General features: G+C 41.1%; 2 protein-coding genes across 9 annotated transcripts in view; both read left to right on the top strand.

Annotated features, from left to right (window-relative positions):
• Positions 1-20,307, top strand: part of TECTB (tectorin beta) — a 174,909-nt gene that overhangs the window by 99,879 nt on the left and 54,723 nt on the right. The gene's annotated exons all lie outside the window — the stretch shown is intronic.
• The window catches only part of ACSL5 (acyl-CoA synthetase long chain family member 5), a 214,804-nt gene that overhangs the window by 168,762 nt on the left and 25,735 nt on the right, over positions 1-20,307 (top strand). For 2 of the 8 annotated variants that reach the window (XM_060241674.1, XM_060241676.1), the window contains exon 1: positions 16,738-16,803. The exons of 2 other annotated variants lie outside the window; for them this stretch is intronic. The gene's annotated coding sequence lies outside the window, so the exon portion shown is untranslated. Of the gene's footprint in view, positions 1-16,737; positions 16,804-17,044; positions 17,208-17,527; positions 17,574-19,380; positions 19,530-20,307 lie in introns of those variants that run through there. 4 more of the 8 variants (XM_060241672.1, XM_060241673.1, XM_060241675.1 and 1 more) reach the window with 4 other exon arrangements.

Here is a 20,307-nt window from a genome sequence, read left to right as displayed (position 1 = left end):
TAGGACCAAAATGCACTATATGCATCTATCTACTCTATGAACCCTGCCACACAAAACACAATCTGCTCAAGGTCTGCTCTGCTGCAGCAAACCCTGGCTGCAGCAAACCCAGATGCCAGCTCTCCAGCCCTGCCCCAAAGAACACGGGGAGAGCTGGCCAAGCACAACAAGCATGCTGGTTCTGGGTCTCTCACCCAGGTGCCAGCTTCCCTGCCACAGAACACACAATCTACAGATGCCAGCTCTCCAGCCCTGACCCAAACAACATGGGGAGAGCTGGCCAAGCACAACAAGCCTGCTGGTTCTGGGTCTCTCACCCAGGTGCCAGCTTCCCCCCCCCCCCCCGCCAAAAAAACAGAACCAGGAAAAGGGACAACAGGAGAAGGCCAAGAAACTCAACTGTTAAAAAAGTGGCCTTTTAAACAATGTAAATTAGGCCAAACAGCCCCCCACAAGAACCAGAAGAGAAAAGGAACAGCAGCAGCACAACACAGCAGCAACAAATCAAACACAGAATCCTTTTAAAACAGTAAAAAACCTTAACTTTTAACAATACAGGAACTTTACCAACCCCTCCCCCCCCAAAAAAAAAACCCTTCACCCTAACCCCAAGAAATCCAAGTCACCCAAATCAGGAAAAGTAAAAGGACACTGCAATTTTAAAAGTCCTCTCACTAAAGTAAGATATGGGGAAATTGGCAAAAAAAACCCCACCCCAGGCCCCCTCCCCCAGCAGAACCCCCTAACCCTAACCCCAAATAAGCTACCCACCACCCAAATCTGGATAAGTAAAGGGACTTTGAGTCTTAAAAAGTCCTTTTACCAACTAAAATAAAAACAAGAACCCCAAGATTGTCTTACCTTAGAGGTCTTCTCTATTCCAGGCAAGCCTGGTAAGGCTGAGAGAGAGCAGCAGCAGCTGAGGCCAAGGGCCAGCACAGCACAATCTCTCTCTCACACCAACACTGCAGCAATGGAGGAGTCCAGCCAGGCAGACTCCTTAAAAAGGTTCTCCGGCCCTACAGAGAGCAGTTTCAAAAAATAGCACTAATCTGTGATTGGCCAGACAACAGTGCTTACTTGGATACCCAAATAAGCAAAAGATCAAAAGAACAACAATGTTGCTGATGGCTGGGGGATCAGCTACACAACAGCCCTGCAAAGCATGCATTTACAATGCATTTTGCAAATGCATGCTTTGGATTGGCTGCTGGGGTTCTCTTCCCCCTCCCCCCCTCCCTGATCCCAGGGAGGCTATGGGAGAGATGGGGAAAGGCTACCAAAGGCAGGAAAGGAGGGCAGCTCCCCTGAGGCTGCAGAAGCCCCTTTCCCGCCTTTTCCATGGATTTCATATACTTCTGAATATCTATACGGAAGTATACGGGGAGCCATACTCAGCTCCCGCATAATGGACCCCAATTGGATTCAGCTGTATGCGATTCCGTATACAGCCGAATCAGGGGTGATTCGGCGGTTGATTCGGTTTAGCCGAACTGAATGCACACCCCTAGCTGGGACTCAGTAGGAAAGGCCATTTGACCAAAAGGGTTCAAAGTGCCAGAAGTATGAAATAATTTTTTTTGTAGACTAATTGATGGTTGTCACTTAACATGTAAGTTCATTGTCCTGAATTTTCTGTGCCTTAATATTTTCCAGAGTAACTATTAAAATTTGCAATCTCAAAAACATTACTTTGCACAGAAATGGGAAGTCAGCCAAAAGAAGCCAACAGATTTTTTCAAAATTTTAAACAAATCCTACCTTAAGAAAATTAATGAAGGAATCCTTAAAGAAAAAAAAATCTAACTAAAACCTATCTTCCCTCAGAAACCCAGGAATCCATGAAACATGGATAGCATGTTGTCTACCACCTATGTCTTTAAGATTATTTACTGTGCTTCTCCTTTTTTGTAATATCTGTTTTTATGATATTATTTTAACTCTGTTGTTTTATTGTTGTAAGCTGCCCTGAGCCCACTTGTGGCATAGGCTGGGATATAAATCTAAAAATTAAATTAAATAGCTTAAATCAGGGATGTCAAACATGCAGCCCTTGGGCTGTATCTGTACCCCACAGGGCTTGTATGCAGCCGATGAGGAACTCACCGTTGTCTGTTTCCTTCTCCCTATCTTTTGTTTGCATCACAGCTTGCCTTGCCACTGGCTCTCTCAATCAGACAGGAGCTACAGAGCAAGAGAGCTTGCTTTGCCGGGTTTGCTACTGAGCCAAAACTCTCTGCCGTCCATTGACTAAGGCTCCTTCCCCTCCTCATTCCCTTTGTTGTTTTGTTGATTCCTTCATGTTCTTTGCACCACCTGCTACTTCATTCATGATAGCAACTCTATTTATTTTAATCACTTCACTCTCATGTCTAATTCCCCCAACATACCTGCAAATTAGCAAGGAAGACCTAAATTTGATTAGTTAGAAAATTAATATTTTCAAAGTTTATGTGCAAGGTTTTTGCAATCAGATGTGTCTGAGATGCAAGCATCATCATCTCTTCAGATCTCTTGCTATTGGTAGCATTCTGATTTAATAATTTGTCAAAACCTGCCAGGTAAATAGCAGGGGTTCAGGAGTCAGCCCCACAACTAGCAGAGATGGCGCATCTTTTAATAAAGGGTCAAACCTACTGAGTACAGATGGTGAAAGTTCCTTAAAATATTCCTCCATCTTCCTCTGCTTTGCAGCTGGCACTTCCCTCACATAAGGAACAGATCTTACCTCCTCACTATTATAAATCTATCCCCAGAGACTAGACTATATAAAACCAGTTAATAAAATAGTTCCTAATAAAATAAAGGGCTTAAAATTAATAGGGCCTGTGAACTAGAGGCTGCTATTACAATATGGCTCTAATAACCCTCCCCCCATTAATACCAACTGAGATAATGCCTAATGGGGAGTAAAATATACAATATATACTATTAAAATATAATGGTAGAATACTGATAAAAATAGCTATAAAATTTAAACTGAATCTAAAACTCAACAGTTACAACTGAGACACTGAAAACAAAGCAGCTGAGATAAAGCTAACTAGATAGATAGATAAGATGGAACAGAACTGCTGATGAAGTGAATGTTAATTTTGCTTTTCCCAAACTACTGAGGAGCATTAACTGAGGCTGCTGTGTGAAAGAACTGTGTGAGGGTTGCTGTGGGAGTACTTGGAGCCTGCTGTAGAGGGGTTTCTGCATGCTTCTGTGTGCATTTTGTCTGGTTTGTTGCTGAGAGAGAAGGGCCTGTTTGCCTGTGGGTAGTTGCTGTCCCTGCCCTCTACTGTTGCTTTGGTTGTTGAGTCAGAGGCTTTGCCTTTAAATTGCAGGGTTCCTCTTCACCAGAGGGGTGAGCCTTTGGTGTGAACCAAAGAGCAAGAGCAAAAGGGCCCTTGCCGTGTGGCTCTTAACCTGGGGGTCTGGCTTGGGGGCTCTGTAGGAAAGTGAGTAGCTCAAATAGTCTCAATAAGCAGTTGGGCAATGGAGTTTTCAGGGAAGATAAACAGAACTAATATTGAAATGGATTGTGGCAGCATGGCAGGAGAGGGAGCTGAGGCAGTGGTGTGTAAAGTCTGTGGGATGTTTGTATTCTTACCTGAGGGTAACAGCAATTACACTTGTAGCAAGTGTAAGTTGAGAGCCCTACTGGAAGAGAAAATACAGAGACTTGAGGTATGCTTGTCCACACTGCAGTGTATAAGGGAATGTGAGGATTTCATGGATAGAATGCATGAAGTGCACTTGAGAGGACAACAGAAGGAAAAGGCAAAAGTATCTCAGTGAAAGGAGGAGAACCCAACACAGGAGGAGGGTGCATGAAATCTGCAGGAGCAGCAAAATCAGGAAACATTCTGAGCCTCTGCTGCTAAGCAATTGGTTCCAAGATATCCCTGTTGATACTGATTCTGAACCACTAGAACAAGGGCTACTTCCCCAGCCTCCACAAAGCTTGAAGAAAGTTCCTCAGGACCCCATGAATGAGAAGACTCAAACTTCTGCTTCCCATTATAGGAAGAGGAGGGTGCTGATAACTGGAGATTCCCTTCTCAGAGGGGTAGAACCCAAAGTGTGCTGACTAGACTTGTCATCTTGAGAGGTATGCTGTCTACCAGGTACACATATCTGGGATGTGACTGAAATGGTAGGAAGACTCATGAAGCCCATGGATTAATATTCTTTCTTGCTGATCATGTGGGAACAAATGATACTACCCAGCACAGCCTGCAACCAGGGCTTTTTTGAGCCAGAACGCAATGGAGCGCCATTCTGGCTGGCCTAGGCAGTATTCTGGCTGCCTAGGCCAGCATTCCGACTCAGTCCAGGCAGCTCCCCTGACAAGCTGGCAGGGTTCAGAGAGGCCAGCCGCGCTTGCACAGGGGCCTCTCGACTTCCCGCTGTCCCTCAGGGTTCAAGGAGGCCAGCTGTTCTTGAGCGGGGTCCTCCCGACTTCCCACTGTCCCACAGGGTTCTGGGAGACCAGCCGCACTTGTGCAGGGGCCTTGTGACTTCCCAATATCCAGCAGGGTTTGAGGAGGCCAGCCATGATTACGCAGTGGCCTGGCAACTTCCCACTGTCCCGCGGGGCTTGGGGAGACCAACCGTGATTGCACAGCAGCCTGGTGACTTCCCACAGTCCTGCAGGGCTTGGGAAGACCAGCTGCGATTATGCGGCAGCCTGGCGACTTCCCGCTCTCCTGTGGGGCTCAGGGCCAAGCTGCAGAGTGTGGGCTTCCTGAGAGTCAGCAGTTTTACAGGTGAGTTGCTCCCATCCCCTTTCTTTCCATTTCTTTGTTTCTTTTCTATTCCTTCCTTCCTTCCTTCCTTCCTTCCTTCCTTCCTTCCTTCCTTCCTTCCTTCCTTCCTTCCTTCCTTCCTTCCCACTCCCCATCTCTCTGTCAGTCAGTCTTCTTTTTTTGCCAGTGATTTTCATTTGTATTTGTCATACAGTTTTCTGGAAACAAGAACTGATACAGTGAGCAAGCAAGTGAAACTAGCTGCACTCTCAAAGGGAAAAATTTCCTTCTCTCATTTTAAAACTGCACACAGCATAATCTGTTGATTAAATGCTTCTAAATTAACCTCTACTCTGAATTTTGATTTCATCTAGGTCAGTGGTGGCCAAACTTGCTTAATAAAAGAGCCACATAAAATAAACATCAGATGTTTGAGAACCACAAGACATGAACATCAGATGTTTGAGAGCTGCAAGGCAAACAAATAGATGGGAGAAGGGAGGGAGGTAAAAAGAAAACTAACTTTAAATGCATTCTCCAAGCTGCCAGCTGGCTTGGCTTGGAAAAGTGATTTAAATAGAGAAATGCCTTCTCCAAGCCAGCCAATGAGGAGGTGGGTCTTCAAGAGCCACACAGTATGTGTGAGAGAGCCACATGTGGCTCCCGAGCCACAGTTTGGCCATCCCAGATCTAGATGTACGTGTACTCAACCTGCAGCATCAACTCCTAAGAAGTTCTCTCAATAAGAGACAAGTTAGAAGTTCTCCTCACCTGCCATAACAAGCAGCACACAATTTGAGCATAGGGCCTCACCGGTGTTCCCTCTAAGCTGAGTTAGTGTGAGCTAGCTCACAGTTTTTTAGCCCCTGGCTCATGCATTTTTGTCTTAGCTCAGGAAAAATGGCCCCAGAGCAAACTAATTTATGCAGTAGTAGCCCACAACTTTAATGCCAGTAGCTCACAAAGTAGAATTTTTATTCACAAAACTATCGTTGATTGTTTTATGGTTTTATTGTTGGTTTTTTTCCTGTTTTATTGTGCTTGTGATCCGCCTTGAGCCCATTATGGGTAAGGGTGGACTATAACTCTACTAAAATAAATAAATAAATAAGATTTGCATGTAACTCTAATGTCCCCTCTTAGCTTTATATCTCTAACATAATATCACCTTACTATAGCTTTCATCCACCTATGAAGTTAATATCAATAAATTCATTTCATAATTAATTCAAGAGTATATCTATCTTCTCTTACTATTATCTTATTCAGATTTTAGTATCCTAACACTTTAAGAATTATCAGAAGACAAACCTATAATCTCCTCACCCCCTTTAATGTACACATTCTCTAGAGATTACCTCCATGTTATAGACATATTTTTCTCTCCAGTTGTTTAAATAAATTGTACCGCTCAATCCTAATATTCTAATTTTGAGTATCAAACCACCAAGTTTCAGTAATGCCTATTAAATCATTTATTAGGACTTTCTGTATTAGGACTTCCCAGTTCCTCCTGCTTGTTTCCCATATTCTGTGTATTAGTGTTAGGCAAATACATATATATGTGCCACATGCGCAAACTAGATTCAGAAAATAAAGAAGTATTAGTGGTCATATTGTACATTTATGTTGGTTACTGCAGACTGCAAAATAATTTCAGAAAGAAATCAGCGTGGGTTTCATAGATTACAGCAAAGCTTTTGACTGTAGATCATGAAAAGTTATGTTTGTTTTTAAAAGAAATATGTATGTCACAATATCCAATTGCTTTGATGTGCAACCTGTAATCTGGACAACAAACTACTGTTTAGGACAGAATGTGGAGAAACAGAATGGTTTCAAATTGACAAAGATGTTAGACAAGGATGTATTTTATCCCCCTGTCTCTTCAATCTGGATTAGGTTTAAGGTTAAGGTCAACTGAAAATTGGAAGAAGGAACATTAATAATGATACCACATTGATGCCACATTGCTGGCAGAAAATAGTGAAGACTTGAAACGACTACTGATGAAGGTTATTGCTGAAACAGGATTACAGCCAAACATCAAGAATGATTACTGAGGAATTACACAACTTTGAAGCTGACAATGAAGAAATTGAAGTTGTTCAAGATTTTTTATTCCTTAACTCCATCATCAATCAAACGGAAGACTGCAATCAAGAAATCAGAAGTACATTGAGACCAGGAAGAGGAGCAATGAAGGAACTGGAAAAGATTTTTTAAGTGTAGGCATGTGTCACTGGAGACCAGGATCAAGATAATTCATACCATAGTATTTTCCATTACTATGTATGGGAATGAAGAAGGCATACAGGAAGCAAGCTGATTCATTGGAAATGTGGTGTTGGAGGAGAGTTTTACAGATACCATGGACCACCAAAAAGACATATAAGGGATGCTCAATCAAATCAAACCCGAACTCTCCCTCAAAGATAAAAAGACTAAACTGAGGCTACCATAATTTGGTCACATTATGAGAAGGCAAGAGACTCCAGAAAAGACAGCAATGCTAGGAAAAGCTGAAGGCAGCAGGAAAAGAGAAAGATGCAACATGAGGTGGATTGACTCATTAAAGGAAGCTACGGCCTTTAATTTGCAATATCTGAGCAATGCTGTTAACTATAGGATGTATTGGAGGTCATTCATTCATAGGGTCGCCAAAAGTCAGAAGTGACTTGACATCATTTAAAACACATACACGTGGGTGTAAATGGGATCGCTTTATCATATTCTGATGTTCATTTTGTGCAACTGATGCAGTGGCATCTATCCAGTGAATCCAATGCCACAAGAAATCAGTTGGTTTTATAAAGTGTCAGAAGATTCCTTTTTCATATGATTGAAACTGATCACAGATTGGTTGAACATATGAAGTTTTGATGCTGTAAAATGGCAATCCAGTGAGAAATTTTCAAAACTTGTGTGAAAGGATGAATTTTTGTTTAAAAAAATCAAGCAAAGTGAAATGTTCTCAGCAAATTCATGACTCAAAGCCCAAATATTAAATTAATATCCTTTTGTGTGAAATTTAAAGGTTGATTTGGTATTTCATTTTATAAACCTTGGTCTGAGATTATGAAATTTGTATTTATAATAACAATTTTGCTTTTTTCAATGCTTTTAAAAATATTTTTTCTTCGAAAATAATAATAAGAAGAAGATGAAGAAGATATTGGATTTATATCCCGCCCTCCACTCCGAAGAGTCTCAGAGCGGCTCACAATCTCCTTTACCTTCCTCCCCCACAACAAACACCCTGTGAGGTGGGTGGGGCTGGAGAGGGCTCTCCCAGCAGCTGCCCTTTCAAGGACAACTTCTGCCAGAGCTATGGCTGACCCAAGGCCATGCCAGCAGGTGCAAGTGGAGGAGTGGGGAATCAAACCCGGTTCTCCCAGATAAGAGTCCACACACTTAACCACTACACCAAACTGGTGAGTGAAATGACCGAGGTCATTTATGAGTGACAATATGAACTTAGAACATTAGATTAAATTTAAATTGGAAATGCATGTGTTTGGTATTTTTCTTCCAACAGGTCTGGGAATTAGTGAATTAATTAGGTTTTTGTGGCAGCTTTAAGTATAAACAACTGTGAAACCCCTTATCTACTCACACAGAGTGTCTACCACCCTCTACAACCTCTCTTATTTAGGTTATGGGTTATAAGTAGGTCAGGATGTCACACGCTTCTTGTCTCTTTTAAAATCTACAGAGAATCATGATTGTCTCACACCTTAGGTCCTGTCTCTCACTCCCAGAGACATCCACAGACAAGGTAGTCTAGCCCCCTTTAATAATCAGCCATCACTCACACAGAGCTATTGGGGTTGAGGCTCAAACACTGTTCCAATCATTTGCTGCCACTTTTCATTCATATCCTATATTATATGTATTTAGACAGAGATATTAAATTGTGTGTGTGTGTGGTTCTTTCCCTTAGACATGCAGCCCACAAGAAAGCTTTTATTTATGATATGAACAAAACACCGAGGAAAATAAAGTATAACAAATAGCATTTCACTTCCACTGAACTTTTGAACAGAAATCCTATTCCTACAATTGGAATTCTTTAGTTTCAGTTTTCAGCTTGCTCTAAGCAACTCTCCTACACAGCTCCATGCATTCAGAAAACCTTTTTCCTCTTCACTTCCGCACCTGTCTGTTGCAAACCCCTGTCATTTTAACCACTGTTTTTCAATTCTCCCTCTCTATATATTCTGTTAGCTCTCATTAGCTATTCTTAGGGAGAGGCAGAACCTAGCCTGTTTGTCACAGCAACTTCCATGAAAAACTGCTGCATTTGCTACTGCCCGTTACTAGTGATAACAATATGATGACTTAGACATTTCCTTTATGTATGAATATTACACAAGTCGGATATCCTTCCCTTTGAACCTTAGGTTTTTAAATCACTGAATCGTTCCAAAGTTCAAGTCCACTAAGGCAGATGCTTAATTTCAGTAGTCATATTGAGTGTTTAAAATCTCTTCACACCTCTCGATACTCCCTTTTGTTGGTACATGGTGTGGGGGAGTGTGCCTGGGAGAGTTTTTCATATTATTGTTTCAGATCCTAAATGATAAATGAAAAGTGTGGGAAGCAGTGGTGTGGCAACAGTAGATAGCAAATTCCATAAGTTTGCAAACATTATTCCAAGCAGTCACAGTAGATAGCAAATTCCATGTTGTTTTCAGGTCTGCTAGGTCTAGTGGAGTATTACCATTGTTACCTTCATGCTGTGGAGAGTGGATAAGCTAAATAAGTACATCTGAGCTTTATCAAATAACTAAGCACTGAGTCTTTAAAGATCTTTACACCATTTCAAATCACAAGAAGGAAAAGGAGTGGTGGCATCAGAGCCAAGAGTACCTGGCCATCTTGGTGTGGAGGAGGCAGCAACACTGCAGGCAGCAGCCAGAGAAGGATAAGCTCTCTCTCACACACAACTCACTTCCATCTTTTTATATTGTTCCACAATGGCAAACCACCCCGTTTAAAAGTCTGCCATGAAAACATCATGATGCGAAGTATCCCAGAGTTGGAAATGACTGGTGCTTACACAGGGGACTAATTACCTTTTTACATCCTTATTCTAATTCTTAGAATACCCGGTTGTTTATTGGGGCAGTTGGAAAAGGAAATAAAGGAAGACAGATGGCACTGCAACAATTTTCTCTCCTCTCAGCTGCCTCCCAGTGCCACAGTCCACAGGGAAGACAGATGGGTAGGTTGGAAGAGGGGACATAGGAATCCTTCTCTGAGTCAGATTTCCTATCTACTCCAGAGAACAATTCAACAATTGAAACGTTTGTATAGTACTTAGAGACAACTAAGTATGATTTTCATTATTCAGACCTTTTGATAAGTGGGGCACCATAAGGCCACTAAAATTACCTAACTGAACCAGTGAGGAGGAAGAGGAGCAAGAACATGGTGAAATTATATGCTAGGAAGTCCCCTTTGTTTAACCCCTTTAAATTGGGATAGTAGCTAATAAGCAACATGACTGTATAGACTTGGTCAACTTCAGCTAGGAATTTACTGGATCTCTAGAGATAGGCACAAACATTAGTTTGTAATCAATTTTGGCCAGTTTCTGGTTTGCAAACCAAAGTTCATGAACTGAAGAGCTGCCACAAACTCCCACGAATTTTACAGCAGTTTGTGGTGGCTCATTTGAACCCCCGCTTTCTGCTCTTCACATACACACACAAAGCTGAGCAGTGGAGAGTAGAAAGCAGTGGTTTAAATGGCTCTGAGCCATTTAAACTTCTGCTTTCTGCTCCCCGCCACTTTTTTTGTGGGGAAATCCCTGCTTTCTGTTCTCCGCCTTTCCACTAGAAGGGCTGAAACATTTCTGGGGGGTACAGGACGCAAGATTCTGCTCACTTCACCTTAGGGTGCACACATATTCACCACACTTTTGAAATACAGGGGATAATAATACTGGAGGAAATAGGTAATGAGTTTTGAGGTAACATTTAATAGCAGTGGCAGTGGTAAAGATAGTGTACTATGTTAATGACCTGATCCTATGCTGCACCGACTAACAATTATATGTTTGAGGCAAGACATAGTGACTCTCCCTCCTGTGCAATGTCATACCTGAGGCATATTGCTGCTGTCATTAGATGAACAAATAGAACTGAGTGAATGTTTTGGATATCAAAGCTAAGGATGACTCACCTAGCCAGATATATTGGTGCAATCCTCTATACTCAATATTTGTTTACCCCCTTTATAATGTCGCTAATAAGCAACATGACTGTACAGACTTGCTCAACTTGTTTGTGTACTAATAAGGACCTGAAGGTTTGTTGAGGATGGAACATAAGCCTAATTAATATCAAGGAGTTTCAGCCAACTTTAGAAGAAGGGATCCATAAATGTAATAGTTTCTTTTCAAACATTCCAAAACTGTAAAGACCACGAAAAAAACCTAACTCATCATTAGGAAAATTTCAGGCATCCACAAACAAGTTTGATTTACTCTTATTGAAGTGGTAGACATCTACAAAACATGATACATAATCTATTTCAACTTGTATCAGTCTAAGGCTAGATATATTCCCTGAAACTACTTCTTGTAGACAAGGATGTGTGAGAAAAAGCAGGTTAGGTTCACAGAGCCAAGCAGCTGGTTGAGATGTTTCAGAAGGCACTGAGTGTCATTCCCAGGCCTTAATTAAAATGCTTTAAAGCAGCTTCGCAGAACTTTCTCCTTCCCTATGACTTTATCTCCTTTCCAGTAGTACATTAATGGATGGAAATGTTGGTGCTATAGAGGCCACAGACTATATATTCCTCATCAACATGAGCATTATTATGCTGTTATATACCAACAAAGAACAAAACTGCAGGACCATAGCAGCCTTCTTCACTAGAGGGACTGCAGCATTTCCAGATGGAACTGGACCCTCACCCAGTGAATGTGGTATGGAATAGATTTGGGAAGACAAAAGGAAGTATTTCTTTATGCAATTAGATATTAAACTGCAGAATTCTAGGGTGACCATAATGTCTGAAGGCCAGCCAGGGACACCTTGGGGGGGAAGGGGGGAGGCAGGGGTGCGCGCGCGAAGTGTGCGCACCGCCGGAAACAGGAAGTGACGCCACTTCCGGTGACGTCACTTCCGGTGATGTCATGCCGCCGCCGGAAACAGGAAGTGACACCACTTCCTGTGACATCATTTCCCCGCGTCACCTGCCGGAAGCGGGAAGTGACATCACTTCCTGTGACATCACTTCCCCCAAATGACATCATTTCCCCCAAATGCCACTGCCGGAAACAGGAAGTGACTTCACAGCACTTCCTGTGACGTCCCCAAAAATCCCCCAAATATCACCGCCGGAAACAATTTTGTTCTCAAATCCTGTATATACTTCATCAGTATATGGGATAAGGCACTTTCTCAACTGTGCTGCATAATGCAGCCTATTTATTTTGTCCTGTTTGCTCTGTTGGCTCTATCTGCGCCACCTTCATCACTTTCGGGGTGTAGATCCCCCAGTGGGGTGGTCTCCCGACTCCCTCCGCTGGCTGTTTCTGATAGCCCTGCGCCCCCTCTTTCATTTGATATGTGTCCCGTGCGGGTGCCACCCTCCCGCTGGGAGATGCCGCAAAATGAGCCCCCTTGAGGCTTATGGCGGCAGGGCTCGGGGGAAGCGAGCTAGACTGCTGTTCTTTTGAGGGGTTATAGAGTGTTTCGAGCCCGTCCCTGTGGCATCAGTCCCATCATTGTGGGACCCAGGGGGCCGGCGCAGCGGCCCGCCGAAGCAGCCTGTCACTAATAACACAGGTCGAGATGCAGGACAGGAACCCGGAAGTGACTGACATCGAGGTGCAGAAAGGGGCCAATTTGCTCTCTCTTCCATCAGTGCAGTGGATGGAATAACTGACCTCTGGCTACAGGTGGGTCCTGCAGTGCCTGAAACTGGGAAGGAATGCTGCAGGGACAGGAAAGCTGGGAAGATTCACAACTGTCATTGCTGTCTGCTGACAGATTGTTGAATACCATCCTCTGTGTTCACTTGCCACTTGTTTAAGGAACTGTTCCCTGGTTATTTCAGAAATAGTCATGTAAAAGAATGCGCCATAAAACTTCTAATCACATAAAGGTCATTTTCTGAAACATGCAAGATGTCATTTCTTATGGTCTCATAATGTATTTCTTATTTTGAGGCTTCTCATGCGATAAGCCTAGGCCTATGTAACTTACTTTCTGGAACAGAACTTACTTTCAGCACAGCCTTGCAGCACCTGAGACCCTGTTGTATATTTTGCTATCCCCTGAGGGCAAGCCCTGTGCCACAGAGCCTCAAGTCAGATTTTGTTTAAGTGTTAACTGCAGCTACTTCCAAGCTTCTGGAACTCAATTATAAACATTAAACAAACATGCTGCAATTTTCAGAGCTAGTAATCATTTGGGTGTTGTTTTTTTAAAAAGGTTAGCCTCTTTTTTCTTTTGGAAGAATACATACATAAAAATATAGAAATCCAGTTTTAAAATTTATTCATCTTAGATGTGCTATGGTTTTGTAAAGGTACTGGGTAAGCATTGCTTCGTGTCCTGGTGCTAAGCTTACATTTTGCACCAGCCCAAATTACTCCCACTGTTTGATCAGGTAAGTCCTACCTTTGGACCTATTTCAAGGCAGGTTCAAAGATTGCTCAGGTGCAGTGTTGTCGGTTTATTAAAGCAGCTCAACCTCTGATGTGAGGTACAATCTGGTGACAGGAATAGTTTGAGAAATTGGCAGACATTAAACTTCAGTTTAGAGCTCAGTAGGACAAATCATTTTGCACCTTATTTGTGTAACGGAAGGTAAGCCTTGTAATAAATTCTGTCTTATTTTTAAATGTCATGTATTGTGGTAGATAGTACCACAATACATGACTTGTGTAGCTAGATTTGAAATTATTATTGGTGTTGTCATATTAAGAAGACTATAGGACAATGTCATCCTAGGCAGTTATACTCTTCTAATCCCATTAACATCTATGGATTTAGAGAAATGCAACTATGCTTAGGATAGCATGTTAACGGAGACTCCAGTGAAGAGCCAGTGATCTAACAAAGTGGATGTGAGGGCGATCTGAATGTGACATCTGTCACCCCATTGATTACCAGGATTGATTCAGCTGATCTGGCTGGCTAGGCAAGTGTCCCCTGTGTCCTTCACTGCTCCCTGTGTATCCCTCCTAAAGCTGTGCACTTGGTGGAAGAGGATAACTATACCAGATAGGAGTGTACTGTTCTTTGGTCAAGGGTATACAATCTAATGAAGTGATACTTTCACTCATTTGAATGACCAGTGGCTTTTATCCATGTCTCTCTCTTTAGACAGTGGAAAATTCACTTCTGACTGCAGTCTTACCTGTTGCTTTGACATATCAGATATTGAAACAGAGTTACGTATGCTAATTTACATGTGATCCTTGTGTGTAGCTGTATGTACACATAATTCCATATGGCCAGATGCAACAAAAGTCTTGTGACTTTAAAAAAAATCCAGTAGAGCCTACTTCTTAAGATCTACTACTGAGTACTACCTTGCTATGCAGTCATTTATGGTGGAATCTGGAAAACAAAGCAGGGTCAAGGAGTCCCTGAATGCAGGAGAATCAGTATGAAATATATGTTCAGCTGATGTCATTCACTCCTATAATAGTACTTCCTGAGTATAAATGGAAGGATGGAAGAGTGAGTCAACTTTGAGCCAGCTACCTGAACCCAGCCTCTGCCGGGATCAAACTCAGGTCATGAGCAGAGCTTAGAACTGCAGTACTGCAGCTTTTCCACTCTGCACCATGGAGCTAGCTAACCTTCCAGGTTCTTAATTCATCTTTTTGGGTTAAGTTTTTTCTTCCCCTCTTTTTGTTCGTGTATATTCCAGGATACATCAAGGAAGGTCTCAGTGACAATAGTGGATTCTGATACCAGAATATTGTACAGCACTGCTATGGCAGAACCAGTACAGTACTTTCAGGATACATGCATAAGTTTCAGGAATTCCTTGACAAGGTCTCTTTGAAAACAGCACACATTAAACATTGTATCAGGAACACAGCCATTTTTCATTATTTCACTTTCTTTTAAACTTCAAGAATATCATGACATGAATTGTCTGTGTAGAGTCTAAAGACTAATGAAATCAGATGCCTCTTCAGACATTTCCTCTTGATACCTTTTTCTTCAGTTTGTATTCCCATCTCAGACACAGGCCAAGTAAACACCTTTGCAATATTTACTGCCTTAGAGGTAGGCGATACTTCACTGCAGATGTAATCCTGCAGATACTGCACTAATTCTGCCATAAATATTACATGCACAATTTGTTTAATGTTGACTTTTTTCTTCAGATATATACTTGTTTGGCGCTTAATGCACTTGTGAGATAATGCATTCAATTTTTATGGTGCTTGGCTTCCACTACAACTACATGGGGTGGAGAGAGTTGACAAAGAAATGTTTCTCACCCAAAATACTAGAACTCAAGGACATCCAATGAAATTGATGGGCAGTAGGTTCAGGATGGACAAAAAGAAATATTACTTTACACAGAGAGTAATTAAAATGTGGCATTTGCTGTCAGAGGATGTAGTGATGGCCATAGGAATAAACAGCTTTAAAAGGGATTAGATAGATTCATGAAGGATAAGTCTAACAATGGCTACTAGTCATGGTGACTGAGGAGAACTTCCACATTCAGAAACATTAAATCTCAGAATCCCAGAACCAGGAGGCAACATCAGGGAAAGGCCTTGACCTCTATGCACTGTTGTTGGCTAGCCAAAGGAACTGGTTGGCCATTGTGTGAGACAGAAGGCTAATCCAACAGTTCCACTGGTCTAATCCAACAGTTCTTCTTATGTTCTTATCCACTGAGACAACCTTATAAAGCCATGCATCATTCAGTAGATTCAGTGGCAATAGTGGATTCTGATACCAGAATCTTTACTGTAAAAGAGATCTTTTCTTCTCATCAGGTGATCTGGTCAAAGTGATGAGTCAATTTTGAACTAGATGCTCATCTTCTTAATTTCATAGGTGACCCCCTTTGTTGATTTATCCCCTGCCTTCTCATGGGTTTTGGACATTTTTCTTTGCTAATAGCTTCACTAATGTTTGAAGTACACTCTTTCTGTTATCCAAGCAATTTATACTTTATTTGGCAAAGCATTACACATTACAAAGGTAGGCAGATTGTTGACTGGAGTCATGTAACATTCCCATTTAATGCATACAAGCAGCTCATCAGTTTCTTTTTGACCCAGTATATAAAAATCCCAGCTTAATGGTGGCAGTTCTCAGTAAAGTTAGCAATGCCAGTCAGTTCGTGCTTTCTTTTCAACATGCTTGCAGATGGTATTAGAATTGCTAGTGGGAAAGAAAATCCAGGACCTTCAACATGGACTTAATGGGATATTATTTACCAGGTGATATTATTTATCTCTGCATAATGGGAAGCTTTAGCACCAATTCCCATATATCAGGCCTCTGTTAAAGATACAGGATTATTGGTACCCATACCAGGAAAATCTTCATTTGCTAGTTATGCTTGTTGGAGTCCTGTTAAAGATATGCACAGTACTTCTATTTGTTTTGGGTAGTTTATGTTTTTTGCTAATATTATTCATTTCTTTACAAGCTTATTGTACTTTTTCAGATCTCCCCCCTTTTTTATTCTTTTCCTGTAGTTTCCAACAAAAACATATTGCTGCATAATTATAGGGGCAGATCTAAGCAGATTGACTTGTAAATAAGTACATTTATTCAGTAGGCCTTCTAGGAAAGTGTTCTTAGGATCAAAACCTGTCTTATTCTGTACTGCATTTCACAGTCCTTTGACTCTGCTGTTAATTATACTAAGAATGCCAACAGGTATGAAAGAAAATGTCCCTTTAACAGAGGCTAAATGTGTAAAAATGGGCAGCTGAAGCTTTTCATGGCATGGAGATGAATTCTATTAAGCCAGTATTAAAGGGACAGACAGTGCTGCAGGGCTGCACCTCAACTCTAAGCCCTGCTGCATAATTATAATGGGGTCTACAAGCTCATAAGTATGTTCAGGATAGTTTTTCATTATATGAAATATTCTTCCATCATATTTTTGAACTTCACAATGATTAAATAATAATCAAAAGTAATGTGTATATAACAACATTGATGTTTAGATAGTTTTCATTATTTCCTGACACTTCTGACCTAAATGTGGCTAGCCACTTCCTTTCCCTTTCTAGTGGTTTTGCAAGAGTTACTACTTCACCCAAAGCATGTAAAAATAAGGTCCCCAATGTGTTCGGAGGTGCTTGCATCGAAGTAAGGCTGCTGCCTGGTAAGAGCTCTTAGTCACTTCCTCTTAGGGAGGCTTGCTCCTTATAAGAGCTCTTCTCAGCAGTTACTGAATGTGGTTGTTGCTTATGGTTATGACTCAGAGTTTGCTGTAGGCTTGTGCTGTGTGGGGGTAAGTCTTTAGTACATTGTTGTTGTACATGTGTTGTAAAACTACAGGTTATTTGTAACGGTGTGTGCCTACGTAAGTGCTTTTATTGTTATGAAATGGCTGCTGTAGGCAAAGATTGATCTTCATAGACAGAAGTTGTTGAAACAGTGTAGTAGATGTACAAGTACTATCTTTCTCTCTTAAGAATCCAAATTGCTAATATTTGTTTCAGGGTGTTGGAAAGGCTGGTATGTTCTGTGAGGTAAGTCAGGCTAGTTCCGGTAATTGGCCCAAGATCTGTTAATTGACTTTTTTTATAGTAGTCTTGTTCTGAGTGTCTTGAGACCAGTATTAGAACCACGCTGATGCATGGATGTCTGGGTCTAAGTAAGCCCTAAGCTCAAATGGTGTGATTACTGAGGCTATTGTAGGAAGCTGATAAAAATCTATAGTCTTATTCTTTACTGTGCTCTTGGGGCAAAAGATCCCAAAGTCTAGGCATTATGTATTCCTTTTTGTGATTCTATATGGGTATGTAAGCATAAATGAGCAGCCTGAAAAGTGCTTCTGATTAGATTTGCTTCTGATTTATGAGCACTTGGTATTAGTCAGAAGTTTTTGCTGCTTTTGTTTTCTTTTAAAAGAATGGGCTAAATGAAGAAAAGAATTTGTACACTAATAATGTAAGTTGTATGATGGCACTGTAAATACTTTGAGATAAACCTTGCGAATATTTCCCTGTGACAGTAGTTGAAGGAAGCCTTTCTATGATAACTTCAAATGCCTTAGGAGCTTTTATAGGCCAACAGGAATAGGTAGGGCCTGTTCTTTAGAAAGTGTCTCTTGTGACTTCATCCCAAGTAATAAGAAGGCTTGGAGAAGTATTTGTAGAATAGAAATATCTGTTTTAAAATCTTAAAATGCCTTGAAATAAATTTTAATTATGTTTTATTGCAACTGTTTTAATGATATTGTACAGAGCCCTGCAGTAGCAGGAATTGGGTGATTCACAAATTTTAAATAATAATAACTAATAACAACAACAATCTGGTTGATACCTATGAAAAACAAGAAGATGATGGTAATGGTATTTAGAATGGTATTTAGAAAACCCTTTGATTTTAACTATTTAATGTAGCTTGAACTACATTGAGAGCCAGTTTGGTGTAGTGGTTAAGTGCATGGACTCTTATCTGGGAGAACCAGGTTTGATTCCCCACTCCTCCACTTGCAGCTGCTGGAATGGCCTTGGATCAGCCATAGCTCTTGTAGGAGTTGTGCTTGGATAGGCAGCTGCTGTAAGAGTGCTCTCAGCAACACCTCCCTCCCAAGGTGTCTCTATGGTGGTGGTGAAGAAGGTAAAGGAGATTGTGACTGCTCTGAGATTCAGAGTATAGGGTGGGATATAAATTCAATATCATCATCATCTTCTTTTTTTTATAGGTATCAACCAGATTGTTGTTGTTATTACAGTTATTGTTATTTAAAATTTGTGAATCACCCAATTCCTGCTACTGCAGGGCTCTGTACAATATAATTAAAACAGTTGCAATAAAACATAATTAAAATATATTTCAAGGCATTTTAAGAATTTAAAACAGATATTTCTATTCTAATTGCAGACTGCCAGTTACTTTGTAGGGAAGGGAGAGAAAGAAAGGAGCATGAAACAAACAGACAAAAAAGAGACAGTATTCCCGTGAGATTAGAATCTGAAGGAAAAGGTTTACATTGGTGAAATTTCTGATTCATTTCCATTCTTCTTCTCTTCGTGCACATAACCAGTATCTTAATCTGCATAGTAGTTTTTGTACAAATGTGGTTTCTGGCCATAGCATATCCCATTCTCCACAGAAGTAAGAAATATAGCAGGATGTTTGTTTAACTCTGTATATAGCAAGTGTGCTATTTAGCAGTGGGGAACAAGTTCATGGCTAGGGTTGATCTTGAATTTATTTAAGAACAAACTGCAAAACTGCAATGCACCTTAAAAGCTGTTCAGGTAGTCTGTAATTCAGGGAAGGAATGGATGATCATATTCAGTAAGTGGTTTCTTGGAGTACTTCTGCAGTGTTGTTGTTTAAAAGGGTATTTGGAGATGGAGTCAGTTCCTTTGAAATACAGTGACATCGTGCACTTGAATGAACAAAGTTCCAAATTCATGTGACAGCTGATGAATTTCACTGATTTCTAGTGTTACCTGCAGAAAAATGTCCTGTCCCTTTAATAGAGGATTAATGAGTGGAAATGGGCTTCTGAAGTTTATCAAGGCATGGAGAGAAGTAACATCACCTAGTAAATAACATCCCCATGAGTCTCTAGTAAGAGACACTTTTCTCCCAGGTGTGTGGCAACCAACCTGGATGCAGATAAGTACTATTTTTTATACCACTTACTTGCACAATCTTAAATATTGCAAGACTATTATAAAGCTCTGAGAAATAAATACATGAACCTACACTCATCATAGTGGATGAAATTAATTTGGGATTACCAGATTCTAGTAGTTTGAGCCTCCTGTGGGGTGAATATATGCTCATAATCAGCAAAGTTGCACCTGGACAAGGATATCTTCAGTGGAAGTTGTTAGTATAGAAAGTAAATAGCAAGCTCTAGTGCAGCAAAGGCACAAGGCCTGGCTGCACCTGCAGTGATGTTAAATGTTCTAGAAACTGCAGTCTACATAGCACTATGAAAACTTTTAAACTACTTGATGCATTATAGTTGGAGGGTTTAGGAATGCTATCCAATTAAATTCCAGGCATAGAGAAAGTAGTATCTGTAAGTTATTCCTTGCTACTTGTTTAGAAATAGTCATTATTGTGTTCTGTTGGACAAAAGGCAAACCCCACTTGTTGAAGCTAAGTTGTCTTGCAGCTGTTTTGTTTTAGATCCCCAGGGCTTTTTTTGAGCAGGAATGCACAGGAACGTAGATTCAGCTGTCTTGGCATCAGGGGGTGTGGCAAAAAAGCCCTGTGTGAAACAATGGTGGCATCAGGGGGCGTGGCCTGTTGGACAAAAGGCAAACCCCACTCGTTGAAGCTAAGTTGTCTTGCAGCTCTTTTGTTTAAGATCCCCAGGGCTTTTTTTGAGCAGGAATGCACAGGAACGTAGATTCAGC

The sequence above is a fragment of the Heteronotia binoei genome, chromosome 6 (genome assembly GCF_032191835.1).
Source record: "Heteronotia binoei isolate CCM8104 ecotype False Entrance Well chromosome 6, APGP_CSIRO_Hbin_v1, whole genome shotgun sequence".
Classification (NCBI taxonomy): Eukaryota; Metazoa; Chordata; class Lepidosauria; order Squamata; family Gekkonidae; genus Heteronotia; species Heteronotia binoei.
The sequence above is the reverse complement of the archived record's forward strand: the minus strand, read 5'-3'. Positions and strand labels throughout refer to the sequence as shown.